Source organism: Siphateles boraxobius, unplaced genomic scaffold, assembly GCF_051911475.1.
Source record: "Siphateles boraxobius isolate OS27281-9 unplaced genomic scaffold, OSU_SipBor_1 8, whole genome shotgun sequence".
NCBI classification, from domain to species: domain Eukaryota; kingdom Metazoa; phylum Chordata; class Actinopteri; order Cypriniformes; family Leuciscidae; genus Siphateles; species Siphateles boraxobius.
Window position 1 is genome coordinate 8286834 of NW_027509208.1, and position 15264 is coordinate 8302097.

The window sequence follows — 15264 nt, forward strand, 5'->3', positions numbered from 1 at the left end:
ACGGCGACCCAGAGAAATCTCAAAAAGAGTATAATGTCTGGTCCGGCTCACGCCGTCAGTGTTTTAAGTGTAGTGAAAGTGCCCACGCCCCATTCTTCACCCCTACACATAAGCACTCCAAATCCCGTGTCACTCACAGAGCACATCCTCATAAAGCGCAGAAAAGCCGCTCGAGTGTTGAATGTAAGAAATGTGTCCACAGGTCTGTGCCCAATATCTGCCCGCACTGTTACACGATCAATGCAGGTTATGAATGTAAGTCTCGTGCCCGCCAGAGAGCGCTCACGCTTGCTGATACAAACCTCCCCCCAGGCTCCGCCCGCGTGTTTAAGTGTTATCACAAAACGCAGGGCGTTAATAAAACGCTCCCCATCCATTATGATCGGGGCGTCAGATACAGTTGTAAGTCTCGTGCCCGCGTGCGCGCGCTCACGCTTACAGAAAGCTTTTCCGCCCGGAGCGCTGCTCGCGCATCAAAAAGTGAAAAAAGAATGTTCCCCATCCCTTATGATTGGGACTTCTCACATAAATCAGCCGGTTTCGGCTTTCAGCGAGCAGCCATTGCCCAGAACCGAGAGCGCGCGCGCCGCGCTTTCGGCTCCGGTCCAGTTTCACAAGCCCGCAAACGGCGGCGATCTGAACCCGGAGGCCATTCGCCCCCTAGCGGCTCACTATCCCAGGGATTTCAGAATGGGTGCTGAGCACAATAAAGCAGGGCTATACACTTCAATTCATTCGCCGTCCCCCGCGCTTTCAAGCCCGGACCGCGACGATAGTGAATGCGGAAGTAGCACACCTACTTCAAGCAGAAATAGCAAAGCTGCTGTGCAAAGGGGCTATAGAAAAGGTACCGCCTTCTCTGAGCGAGTCAGGCTTTTACAGCCGATATTTTCTCGTACCCAAGAAGGACGGAGCCTTCAGACCTATCCTAGATCTGAGACATTTGAACAAAGTGCTTGCGAAAAGACCATTCAAAATGCTTACGACCAGGAAAATCCTCGCGCACGTTCGCCCGAGGGACTGGTTTATTTCTCTACATCTGAAGGATGCCTATTTTCAGATTCAGATAATACCCCGTCACAGGCAATTTTTGAGATTCGCCTTCGACGGTCAGGTATATCAGTACACCGTCCTGCCGTTCGGCCTGTCCCTAGCACCCCGTACATTTACGAAGTGCATGGACGCGGCGCTCGCCCCCCTGAGAAGTCAGGGGCTGCGAATAATGAACTATCTGGATGATTGGCTGATATTGGCACAGTCAGAGACAGAACTGCTATCTCACAGGACAGTGCTTCTCAGTCATCTGGAAAGCTTGGGTCTCACGGTCAACTGGACCAAGAGCTCGTTACTGCCCAGCCAGTCAATTTCCTTTCTAGGAATAGAACTGGACTCGGTAACCATGGCGGCCCGTTTATCGACACAGCGCGCGCGCCTTGTGTAGCGGTGCTGCAGCGTGCTCTTCCGATAACCATCTCTTATCGGAAAGTCATCTCGACAGACGCGTCCAACTCAGGTTGGGGTGTGCTGTTCGAGGGCAGACCGGTCTTTGGCCAGTGGTCAGACCAGGAGAAGGGTTTTCACATAAACTGTCTGGAGATGATAGCGGTCGAGAACGCGCTGAAGTGCTTCGTCCCATTCATACAGGACCAGCATGTTATTGTCCGCTCGGACAACATGTCTGTGGTATCCTTTGTAAACCGTCAGGGCGGTGTCAGATCCAGAAATCTCTGCAATCTGACGGAACGCCTCCTTATTTGGTCTCAGATGCACCTGCGCTCGCTGAGGGCAGCGCATGTGCCTGGCCATTTGAACGACTGCCCAGACAAACTGTCCAGGGACAATGTTCCCCCAGGGGAATGGTCCCTGCACCCCCAAACGGTCCAGAAACTGTGACGCCTATTCGGCAGAGCGGAAGTCGACATATTTGCGTCAAAAGACAACGCTCAATGCCCGACGTTCTTCTGGAAGGACGAGGACGCGCTGGCCCAGGTTTGGCCACAGGTGATGAAGAGAATCAGGGAAATGCGCCACTCGGTGCTCCTCATAGCCCCGCGTTGGGAGAATCAGATTTGGTTCCCGGAACTAGCACGGCTGTCACATACAGCTCCGTGGCCGATTCCGGTGAGGGCAGATCTCCTCTCTCAGGCTCGCGGCACGATCTGGCATCCCCATCCAGAGCGCTCGTCTCTGCATGCATTGTTGATCAACGGGTACTCATTCCCCTGCCAGAAGGAGTAATGAACACGATCACGCAGTCTAGAGCCCCTTCCACGAGAAGGCTCTACGCGTCTAAATGGTCGGTGTTCTCTGGATGGTGCACCGACAGAGGTCTGGACCCGCGGACATGCTGGGTGGCGCATCTACTCACCTTCCTACAAGAGCTGTTGGATAAGGGAAGGTCCCCATCCATGCTCAAGGTATACGTGGCGGCCGTGGCAGCGTTCGCAGAATCGACGCACGGCCAGTCAATGGGAAAACATGAGTTGGTCATCCGCTTCCTTATGGTGCGTTCACACCGGACGCGAATAGCGCGTCAGGCGCGAGTGATTTCAATGTTAAGTCAATGCAAAGACGCGTTACGCGCGTAAAAGATTCCTGCGGCGCGAATGAGGCGTAGAGCGCGGCGCGGTAGACGCGAATTCGCCTCATTTGCACGTCAAGTTCGCGCGAATGGCGCGAATTAAGCGTCTGGCACGTTAAGCGCGTTACGCGCGAATGATGTAGTTAGTGCTATCTGTGCATTCACGCGTTTGACGCGAATTCACGTCTGCCGCCCGAGTTGAAAAATCTGAACTTCTGCGTCAATTCGCGCCGCGTTAACCAATCAGGAGCCTAGCTGCATGCTGCTGTCACGTGGTGAAGTATCTGGATGACTGGTTTTAATGCACAACAAAGCAAATATTTTATCACATAAAACTTGATTTCAATATATGAGACATATTCATTTTATATTGAATGCTATTTATTCCATATCTAGATATATGAAATATTATTATAATGTAAAGACAACCAACATACTGCATAAGTTCGTGTCTGGACAGTGTTGTTCGAGAGAGAGAGAAAAATCACAGGACAGATTTATCACTTTTGGAGGCTGGCTCCATTTATCATCAAAACAAAAATAAATGACAGATTAGGTGGATGAGGGCAAGGGTGATCCTCGCTCCGATGCGGGACAACAGGTCATCAAGCTGGGCGCGGGACAGGCGGAGGTACCGCTGAAAGCCGCCGTCATCCAGGCGCAGCTCCTGGAGCGAGACAATGGTGAAACTTGCCACACTGGGTTCGCCTTCGAAGGGTCTGATGGACACAAATACGGCGACGATTACCCCTACGCCGCCGTTCTGCTCTCCAGAGCAAATACAGAGGGGTGACTCTCCGATGAATGCTCGATCAGCATAAAAAAGATGGCCGCCAACGGGTTTCGATTCTGACGCGCGTGACGCGCGTAAATTTCGCTTCAAACTTTTGTTTTTACGCGCGTCAGTTTCACTCTTGACACGCGAATTAACACAAAGTGGTCAAGCGTCAAACTAGACGCAGTAGACGCGAATTTGACGCGCTATTGGCGTCCGGTGTGAACGCACAGTTAGAGGAGCTGGAAGGATGAATCCGCCGCACCCCCGTCGGTTCCCATGTGGGATCTTTAATTGGTCCTCGAGGCCCTGAAAGCTTTTCCTTTTGAACCACTAGACTCTGTGGGGTTGAAATATCTATCACTGAAAACCGTCTTTCTGACTGCACTGTCGTCAGTAAAACGTGTGGGGAACCTGCATGCGCTGTCTGTCAGCGCGTCGTGTCTTGAGTTCGGGCCGAATGACTCTAAAGTCATCCTCAGACCTAGACATGGCTATGTTCCTAAAGTGATGGGCACTCCATTCAGAGCGCAACTTATTTCGTTGTCAGCTCTCCCAGCATCTGACAGCGAAAGTGATGTGAATCTCCTCTGCCCTGTCAGAGCGCTGAGGTTTTACATTACGGGCTCCGCCTCCTTCAGGCGTTCGGAACAGCTTTTTGTTTCGTTTGGTGGGCGCACCAAGGGTCTCGCCTCCTCGAAACAGAGCCTGTCCAGATGGATAGTGGACGCTATAGCAGCCGCTTACGCGTCAAAAGGTCTGCAATGCCCTCTGGGCATCAGGGCTCATTCCACGAGAGGCGTGGCCTCTTCCTGGGCATGGTCCAGTGGAATTTCTATCCATGACATATGTGTAGCGACGGGCTGGAGCTCCCCGTCTACCCTTGTCAGGTTTTATGACCTAGAAGTTCCTGCCTTGCAGGCTAAACTGTTGTCAGTTTGAAGGAGAGGTGTATTCTGCTCAGAACTCCTACTCAGATCACCCTCACGTGACTCAGCTCTCCTGGTTGAGCTGCACTTGTAGGGTATGTGCCATGTGCCTATACAGACCGGCGCAGTACTTTTATACTCTAAGCCACGCCCATTCTGGCGGGCTGTGACGCTATGAAGGCGCAGGCGCCCTTCATTGGGCGTGACGTCACGCCGGGCTCACTGGTAGGCTGTAGCAGTTGCCGCAGGGCAGCCAATGAGCACGCGAGATGGCCTGCTCTAGGTCTGCTAGCTGCTGCACTGCGTTTACAAGGAATACAAAATTAAGGATAATTTTTGGCTTCAGTATCTCGAGAAGATGAATCTTTCCCGTAGCGTAGGCTAAACTTACGCAATACTCGTTCCCTCTCTAGAGAGAACCGAGGTTACGTTAGTAACCGAGTATCATTTTATTTTAATAAAGTTTCTTAAATGTTCGCCGGTTCCCGCCTCCTTCTTCCCTGAACATTGCTACAAATACAAACACAGATGAACATTGATTGACAGAACACAGGTGAAACAGATGATGATGATGATGATACAGATTGACTTAAAATGCTGATGACACGTGACATGAAGATAGGCAGACAAGTCCAATGAAAACAAACTAAACAGAACACAACTGTGACAGGATAGTCTTCATTGTAAAAATTAAATACAATGCTTACAATTAAAGTTACAAAAGTTATTCAGTCAGGAGCAGAGACATGGCAGACAGCAGCTGGAATATTAGACTGCTGCCACTTTAAGAGTTTATGCACGGATCCAATATACTGTTACACAAGAACATGCTTATATTTCTCAACTTTTTACATTCCAAAATAGTGCAGCAGATTAGTAAAAAAATCGTTCACTTTGGTATAGAAGAATGAAATTTGGCACAGATACTCTCTAAGGGCCACTATTTTGGAAAAAGGCGTTGGCCACTCAAAAATTCAGTGTGGCGGCCAATTTTCAAGATGGCCGCCATTGCCAAAGGCAAAGCCCCAACTTTTGTCCCCAACCCGCATCATAGAAACATGAGTGTGGTCTCGTTTTACCCGGGGCAGCAAACATTCAATCATGAATTACCTGAACACTTCTAGCCCCTCCCTAGCAACCATTGTTGAGCACCTTAGCAACCAAAATCCAAAGAGGTATATCTTCTATTCTGAATGTCATAGAGACATGGGAGTTGGTTTATATCATTCATAGTGACACGCAGCCTTTAGAGTTTCATGATTGGCAGCTGCCAAGCCACTCCCTTGCAACCAAAGAGAGTACCCTAGCTAACATTTTGCAAGACGTATACTGACCTACAAAGGCAAAAGACCTTAACTCGCTAGAGTGTGGAACTAAGAAAAATGACTTTAAAGATTTTTAGTTGTCCCGCCAAAATAATTATAGGTAGGACACTGGATATTTGGCAATTAGATGTTTAAGTAATAAACATTATCTACATAAAAAAATCTTGAGCTCAAACTTGACTTTTGACCACTATTTTAAAGTTACTGTACTCTGCCTTTGTATTGTCAGCAAAAAGTGAGAAGTCATGCCAAGGCAAAAGACAGTGACTTCCACATTATCAATATTTGGTTGCTGATCACCATTAACAAAATCATTATAGTAACACCTGTATAAAATCTAGTGATCATGGCATTTATTTTGAATGATTTACAATTACTTATAGCCATCTACTTATTGTGCTTTGGTTGCATTCTGGTGGCCCTATTAATTCATTAGACATGACAAAATACTTCCGTAGCGGTAAAGAGTATAGGCTATCTTCAAGTGGTACTGAGTGGCATAAGACTTTCTAAACACGCGTTCAAAATGATCACGATAAAACAGATCCACGCGCACATTCGACCCGGAGACTGGATTATAGCGATGGATCTGAAAGACGCATACTTTCACAGACGCTTACCGAGATTCGTGTTCAAGGTGTCACGCTCCTTGTCCGTTCACGAAAAGTAGCCTATGCAGTGCGTTCCCCCTTGAGACTCAGTAGGGAGCGCGTTCTGGACTACCTAGACAACTAATGCATTTATAGCACAACCTTCTGTGTTCTGCGTCTTTTCAGGATGCGGTGGTTTCAGCTGCCTGTCTACTCTATTATTGTGCTTGTGCACTTCGCTCGTCCCGCGGATTTATTCCGGACGCTGTGATTGTATAACCTGCTTGTAACAGCTGAGCTGGTCTGATGTTGTATACACCAGCACTTGCTTCATTATGTTGTATGCACCAATATACCCTTGTTGCTTCATTATTATCACTCCCTGTGATGTATTTGTCCTGCGTTGGCTCGACCGTGTTCAGGGCGGTGCTGAAAGCGCCGGCGAAGTTTTGGCTCTCTGCCAGCTAGATGCATTAATGTCTCAACCAGATCCGGTAACTGAACTGGGTGAGGCCGGGCTTTAGTTCTTTGTTGTATTCACCTGCTACGGCATGTGTAACACTTTTCTGTCAACTCTGCATATATCCTTCGCGATCGATATCACACGTTTGTCGATGGAGCGGGTTAAGAGCATACTATCTGACCGCATTAGTGCAGGACAAGGCTCTGAGGACATCACAAGTTACAGGGACTGATGGCAGCTGTAAGTGCACAGGCCAAAAATGTGCCAAAAATATCAATAACTCATTTTCAACCAAAAACGAAGTTACGGTCTTTTGCGTTTGCACGGCAGCATATCTCTGCATCAGAACATCGTATGGAGATGGGGGTTGGCTCTTTTGACTCATGCTAGCAAACAGGAGTTCCAACATGCTACACATGCTAGCTGTGAACAGCTACATGCTAATAGCTATTAAGTAAGTGCTAAATCATGCCAAGAAAATGCTAAGAACTCCAATAGTGACCATCTGTGACAACTACTAACCAACTACCAACACCATAGCAACCACCCAGAATACCCTAGCAACCGCCTACCAACACCATAGCAACGACCCAGAACACTCTAGCAACCACCTAGCAACCACCTGAACACATGAATAAGCCATATCTCGCGCACCAGAACATCGTACAGACATGTTTGTTGGCTCGTATGCAATCATGTACCTCACCCTAGCAACCGAGTGGCGAGTTTGCCACTGCAAGCACCCACTCACATTTTCTTCTGGAAATGTACATTCTATGGCCATCTTGAAAATGGTCGCCATCTTGAATTTTTGAGTGGCACACACCTTTTTCCATGATAATGTTCCTTGAAGAATGTTTGTACCAAATTTCATGATAGCATCACCATTTGAAAAAAAATATGTAAGTATTCAAGAAAAATGGCGGCCATCTCGAAAAATGGTTGCCATCTTGAATTTTTGAGGGACAAGCACTGTTTTCCAAAACAACATTCTGAAGAGAGTATTTTCACAAAATGCTATGCCTACATGATATCACTGTTTGAACAATTGACAATGACCATTTGACAGAAATAGCGGCCATCTTGAAAAAATGGCCGGCATATTGAATTTTTGGGTGGCCAACGCCTTTTTCCCAAAAAATGACCCTTCGAGAGTATCTGTGCCAAATTTCATGCTTCTATACCAATTTGAACGATTATCTTGAAATATGCCATTAATCTGCTGCACTAAAACTGACTGTGTTTAACTGAATACTTACAGTACAGGCATTTTAGACATAGCATAATTGTGTGTGTATTTGACTGTTTAAGCACATTAAGCCACTCATTTTGGCTGGTGTGTGTCAATTTGCCTCGGAGAGAATGGAGCGAGAATGCGCAGCTGACATTATTATTGCATGTTATAACCAATAAACTAATAAAAAAGTCAGTGTAACACTGATTATCGCAGCAAGCCTACCTGAAGATAAACTTTTCTTACGAAAATGGTTCACTATTTTAATGTATGCGATTGTAAACATCTTACCTGTTTCCTCATCTTCTTTTCTATTGAGATGTGCATTTGGGAGCCTCATCCAGTTCATCTTTCTTCTATGGACTCAAAACCTTTTTTCCTTCCCAAGAATGAAGGCATTGCTCAGTCTTGTGGTTTTGAACTTTATGGTCAACAGATTGAATCTGTGGAGAATTTGAAATCACCATCAACCGTTTGGCCACTTTGGTGCTTTCCTGACCTTACGAGTCACTTAGAGCTTGCAGGAACGTTCTCAAATGGCAAGCAAGCATCAAGACTGACTAAATAAATTGCTTCTACTGGTACATGTATCTATTGGATGGATATTGTGCACCATGAAGTGATCGCCAGTAAGTTCATTTGGTTTGTTGTATTTGCCCAGCAGACATTCACACCTTTCTGTCTCCTCAACCTAACTGATTGGTCAGGATTCAGTTTAGCACAGTCTTGAACAAAGTGCAAACTAACACTGGTCAGTTGCATTTTACCTGTCAGTGTCCCCTCATAAATGTGATATTATACAGATGAATATTATGCAGTGTTTGGTCTGTGTAGTCTTACAACTGATTCCAGTCACGTTGCAAATATCAGATGACGAATTGCATGATTCAGCACTGTAAAAAAGAGAAAGCATGTGATGGGCGTGATTTCTTTTGTTCTTTTTTTTCTAGCCCAAACCACTTCAGCAGAAATAACGCCCTGCAGCTAATGTCATTGGTTAAGGTTACAGTGAAGGGTAGGTTTAGGGATCAGTGTTTGGTGTAGGCATTCATTACTGTGATTAAAGTAACCAATAGAATCTTAAGAAGGGCTGCAGGGCGGAGTTTCCGCTGAACTGGTTTGGGGGGGGGGGGGGGGGGGGGGGAGTCACGCATTCTGGACAAGAGCGTGCACATTTCACACCCGTACTAAAGGAATGGATTTATGGTTGTATTTTCAATTTGCTTAACCATAGTTAAATTTTTTCAACAAAAAGTCAGATTTATAACATTCTGTTAGCCATATCTGGTCATTAACACGTTTATACTGTGATCCTAATTTCTACATTTATTTAATTGCATTAAACATTTCAATCAATGTCTACCAGTTCTGAGAAGCCGTTTGTAATTATTCAAATTAATTATAATTATTAAATTAAACAAATTCGTATTACTATTTATATATACAACATTTGGGAATGTTATGTAGCCTATTAATTATTTTAGGTTGTTTAAAATAACCTCTCTGCAATGTTCGGGTAACGCTATTTTGTGGTTGCAAAAAATAACCTAAAAATAGTAATGAGGTTAATTTTAGGTTATTTAAATGTAACCTCCCTACGTGTCTGTTTGGTTAGTTCTCAAAAGAAACCTCACTGCAAGATTCTGGGAACTTTATTTTATGGTTGCAAAAAATAACCATTAGGAGACGTTCTGTATAATTTATTTTTTAGATTATTTACAAATAAACTCCCTACAACGTTCTGTGATCGTTATTTTATGGTTGCAAAAAATAACCATTAAGTAACGTTCTGTATAAGTTATTTTTATGTTATTCAAAAGTATAACCTCCCTGCAACGTTCTTGGAACGTTATTTTATGGTTACAAAAAATAAAACCTTAAAAGAACATTCCCCTAACGTTAGTAATTGGTAGTAAACAAACGGATATACCAACGTTAGGGGAACATTCTGTGTTTGCTATAGGCTGCAGCTAAACAATGAAGTCACGAGTCTAATGCGGGTTAAACATTTTAATTGTATAGTCTATGTGATTATTGGGGGTCCGATCTTTATAATACAAGTTGAATTGATTTGTATCATGTCCAGTGGTCCTTGGAGTCACACAGACATGCCCTGCATCCCTGGGGAACTCCTTATCTGTTTTCATGTGTAATCTAATGGCCACCTATGATGAATATCTGCTCGAAACTCTTAAAGTCGTTTCTGAACGTCAACAAACCTGAGTAAACACGGACCGAAGTGGGTTTACTTATTTAGTGATAATCTAATATTTTCCTCTAATATTGATTATTAGAGTTGATTATTGGTATATTCAAAATTCTTTGTATTCAAATGTAATCAGTTGTATATATTGATTAATAAATGTATTAATGTATTTTTATTAATTTTTCATTTTTTTGAATCTTATTAATATTCACTTTATGAATTCTAGTCATTGCTGTTCATTTATTTATCATTAGTCGTTATATTCCTTATGTAGTAGGCTATATGATCATTATTTTACATGTAATTGCTTTATTTATTTATAGTCTAGCATAAAGCCTGCTCTGATATGTTTGATTATCCACAATTGCTTATTAAGTTATTAATAAGCCGGGCCATGGCCTAATAAAACCAGCATAGTTTTTCTTGAGTCATTAGATGATTGCAAGTAGGCTACAAAGAACTTCAATAGGTAGCTAGGCTACAAGTCCCCCCCCCCCCCCCCCCCCCCCTTGTTATTAATGTTATTATTAATGAAATTAATGTTTAATTTCAGAAGACCCAGTGCTTCTTCTTCTGCTGCTGCTGCAGCTTCTTCACGAGTTTCTCTCCTTGTATTCTGCAAATGTCTTACTTCCTTTAGGCCTTTCTTTCTCTAGGCTATATACAGTAATCTTCACAAATATCTGTTAGATAAAATACTTATTAGCCTAATACTTCTTATCTTGAAACTTATTACAAGCTTACCGTTTTAAAATGCCCTTGATTCAATTATTTGTCTCTGTAATTTTATATTTTAATAAAAGTTATTACTTTTTTCAAATTTGATCTCTGACAATTATTGCTCGTCTGCTGGATCTCACTACTGCATCAACGGACTGTCAACAAATATCTTTTTGAAATTTGGTTTAACCCGTAGCTCTAACGCGTTTAATTAAAGCGTAAAACAAAACCCAAACTTACCGCAAACCCAATAAAAATAAGATGTACCGTTTAAAGTTGTCCAAAGACTAGGCCTACAGCTAATTGCTACTAAAAGTTGATGAGTGCGTTGTCTCAAGCTGTCCTGTTTGTAGGCTATAGTCAAAATAAGAAAGAGTAAGGTTTTATTTTGAATTAGGTTTATTATTTTTAAACAAAATACAAAAGATTAAATGTAAAAGCCATACAATCAGAGTTTCACACATATCAGAGAGAGAGCAAGAGAGAGAGAGAGAGAGAGAGAGAGAGAGAGAGAGAGAGAGACAGAGAGGCCAACAACTCAAGTCATCACAGTGAATTCAACAAACCTGATTTTAACAAAGTAACAAAGCCGACTCAACGGTGAAATGTTCCTTCGCCTGATCAAGTGGTCCTGAACATTTCACAATTTTCAAAAGAACTGTTGAACTGTTGAGAACCACTCGGCCAAAGAGAAAGCCACAGAGGAAGACGCCATAGATCCGGTATCTTCGAAACCTGCTTGGAAAAACAAACATTTGAAACCGAGATTCTCCGTTTTTAAGAGATCTTCTTCGCACAGACGAACTGCACATCTCTTTCCGAAAATACGATGCTTTTATAGAGAGCAAAATGATGGGGTTTCTCAGTCAGGGCGGCGTGGAATGATGATCCTGCCGGTTGGACTCGTCAGAGAGGTTCTTACCATGCGTGGGTTAATTCACCCTAAACCTGCCTGCTTGACCGGTTATGAGCACGCCTTTCCTTATGAGAAAACCCCACTTTTTGCACAGTTTTCGAGTTTACTCAAACAATTATATTCACCAATTTACTGATCTGATTGTCTCCACTGTGCTTATTTACTCATAAATAAATCATTTACTTAATTCACGTAGCCTAATGAGTGAGGAGTAAAAAAAAAAAACATAGGCTATGTCAGATGAGTTTACACTGTTTTCAACCAGGGTTTTCAACCAGCAGTCTCTGGAGAAGATATAAACTGTAACTTACTACATGAAGAAAATATTAATATCCATATTATATAATGTACACATGCAATTTTAATGCAATTGTATAGTAGCATTTGTTGTTCTGCCTTTAATTAACTCAAAATTAAATGATAGTCAGTGCAAATCAAAGCAAAAGAGTAATTTACTAATTTAAATTACAATTGGGGATCAATTGTCCTGAAAATACAATTTATATAAATACTGCATATACAGTCGTGGTCAGAAATATTGGCATCCTTGGTAAATATGAGCATACCTTAAATAAGAAACCATTCCTTCATACAGAATCTCTCAATCCTTCACATTTCTAGTCCATTAAAGTCCATGTTGATACACTCTCCAATGGTCAATGGTCATTTTTGTGTTGATTTTGATATTTGTTTTGGATCAAACCACGGCCCATTATAAGATTTCTAAGGCTGTCAAGTTTTGATTTTATTATCTGTTGGTATTTGTTAGAATCCATGATACCATGTATCTGAACAAGATGTCCGGGACCTCCATCAGAAAAATAGGCTCACAACATTAAAGATCCAGCAGTATATTTAATCGTGCACATGGGGTAGGCTTTTTATCCCTGTGTGCACTTAACCCATCACATTGGGTTTGCTGCCAATTAAGAAGCTTTTTTTTTAGTTTCATCTGACCATAGAACCCCGTCCCGTTTGAAGTTCCAGTCGTGTCTGACAACTGAATATGCTGGAGTTTGTTTTTGGGTGAAAGCAGAGAATTTTTCTTGAAACCCTCCTAAACATCTTGTGGTGATGTAGGCTAGGTGTAGGTATAAAAAATATATTATTTTTTTTCTGACCCCAAGACTCAACTATTTTCTGCAATTCTCCAGCTGTGATAATTGGAGAGTCTTTGGCCACTCAATTTATCCTCCTTGCAGCGCATTAAGACACGAACCCTCTTCCAGGCAGATTCGTAACATTTCCTGTTGATTGGAACTTCTTAATTATTGCCCCGATGTTGGAAATTACCATTTTCTTACAGCCATGTTCTCCTTCATGAACTATATTCTATGGCTTTACTCATTATTATGAATAATTAAGGGAATTTGGCCTTTGTGTTACCTCATATTTATACTCCCCACAATTCCTTAGTTTTATTTTTATGAAAGGTTACATTTTCTTGATATTTATTTTTAATGAAAGATCAAAAGGATAAATAATGCAGATTTATTTTCACATGCAACCACTTTGATCTTATTTATCATGGGTGCCAATCATTCTGACCAGATTCTAATAGATAATGTGTATCCTACTATTAAGAATTAAAATGTTTGGGATCTTAAAAATATATATATATATATTTATATGGAACATGTTGCAATTTGCTTGACAAATGCATATCATCATATTGTAAATAAGAGAGAAAAAATTCAATATGAGAGTACAAAAATGTTCTATTTTGAAATATGAATAGACTTAAAATAACATTCGCCTTAATGTTTAAGACTCTAAAAGTTTAAAGCTGATGTCACTGCATCTTTAAGAAAGGATTCACTCTGGATTCAAAAATACACATGAATGCCATTCTACAGGATATACTTGTAAAGATGTCATCTTTTAACATGCAAAGTCTAATCAGGGGCTGTTGTTGACACAGCAGACCTGTTCTTTGAGGTCACAGTGAAACTAGCCTAACTGCTAACATTCCTCTGCGTTCAGAAGAATAGATGTGATGCAGGGCCATATAACATAAGAGTGCATTTTTAAATCATACTAAATTTTTCAACAACATAAGTATAAATACATAGGCTATAAGTTCACAATTTGAAATATGAATAAACAATGAGTTCTATAAAGCTAAGTGCAAAATTACAATGACATCTTAAATATAACCCAGTAGAAGAAATTGACTTAAAACAAATCTATAAAATCTGTACCTAAAAACTTACTAACTGAAGCACAGGGATGTCCCACTTTTAAAGAATAAAAGTTTGTTAGGGTTCTTGAATTTTAAAAGAAGCATTGCATGTCAAAAAGGTTCTTATTTAAATAGAAATGTCTTAAATTACTGTATAATACTTTCATATTTAATGGGTTATTTCATTTTTTCTAATGAAAAAGTTACGCTTACAAACTGTTTGATTCATAAAATGTAATTAAAATCAAATTAAAATTAAAACTAAATTAATTAACTAAATCCATAAAATGATCCCATGATGTGACCCCTATATGTTCTATATTTGAAGCACCTGACCTGAACCCTTAAAGTTTCAGAAACGCTTCCTTTTACAGTCCTGTTCCCCATATACATACTACAGTATGTACTTATTATAGTAATTACAATAACTGGGTAATAACTAGGTACTAACCCTGAACCTACCCCTAAACCTAGCCTTAACCCATGTACTTAGCTTATATTACCCAGTACTTTCTTAGGTAAGTACACTGTAAGTACACGTAAGTTAACGCACTGTAAAATTAAGCGTTATTACAATACTTTCTTAGGTAAGTACACTGTAAGTACACGTAAGTTAACATACTGTAAAAGGAAGTGTTTCCAAAGTTTCTTTAGAACCTTTTTTTCAAAGAGCATGCTTAGGCTAAACTTGCTTGTGAAGTAGAGCTAGTTCCGGTGGTAGCATCAGATCACATTTCTTTGTTTGTTTTTCAAAGGCTCACAGGAGTGAGGGTTTGCAGGACAAGTATTTACTTAAAGTGATGTGTGATATCTTCAATCTCCTATAAGATTAACCCACATAATAGTTCAATAACACTTTTCTCCAGTAGCCTTAGCCCACCGGTGGAGTGTCCTGACAGACCATGGCTGACCTGCTGTTCAAATTTGCCAAACATTGATTTTGATTTGAACAAGTTTTGAACAGGAAATCGGATGCTATGAATTGTAGTAGGAAACAATCACAACATAGAACATTTTTATAGTTTTCTTTGGCTGCTAAAAAAAATATATATATATTTTATCAGGAAACAGCAAACTGGTAAAAACTGGTCTCAGATGACACAAATGCTATATCTATGAAGTCATCATTAGGCCAGTATAGAGAAATGGGAGGGAGATAAGTGGAATGCCGTCTGTACTGAACTGAACCATCGCTTCTCCACATTCTTATTCTCTGAGAGGATCGGTGACATTTTTAGCCTCTGTTGAAAGATCTGTATCAAAACAGCTCTTTCATGTGTAAATTAAAGATCTACTTCAACTTCACATAATCAGTGTCGCACATTTGTTCAGAATTTATAGGC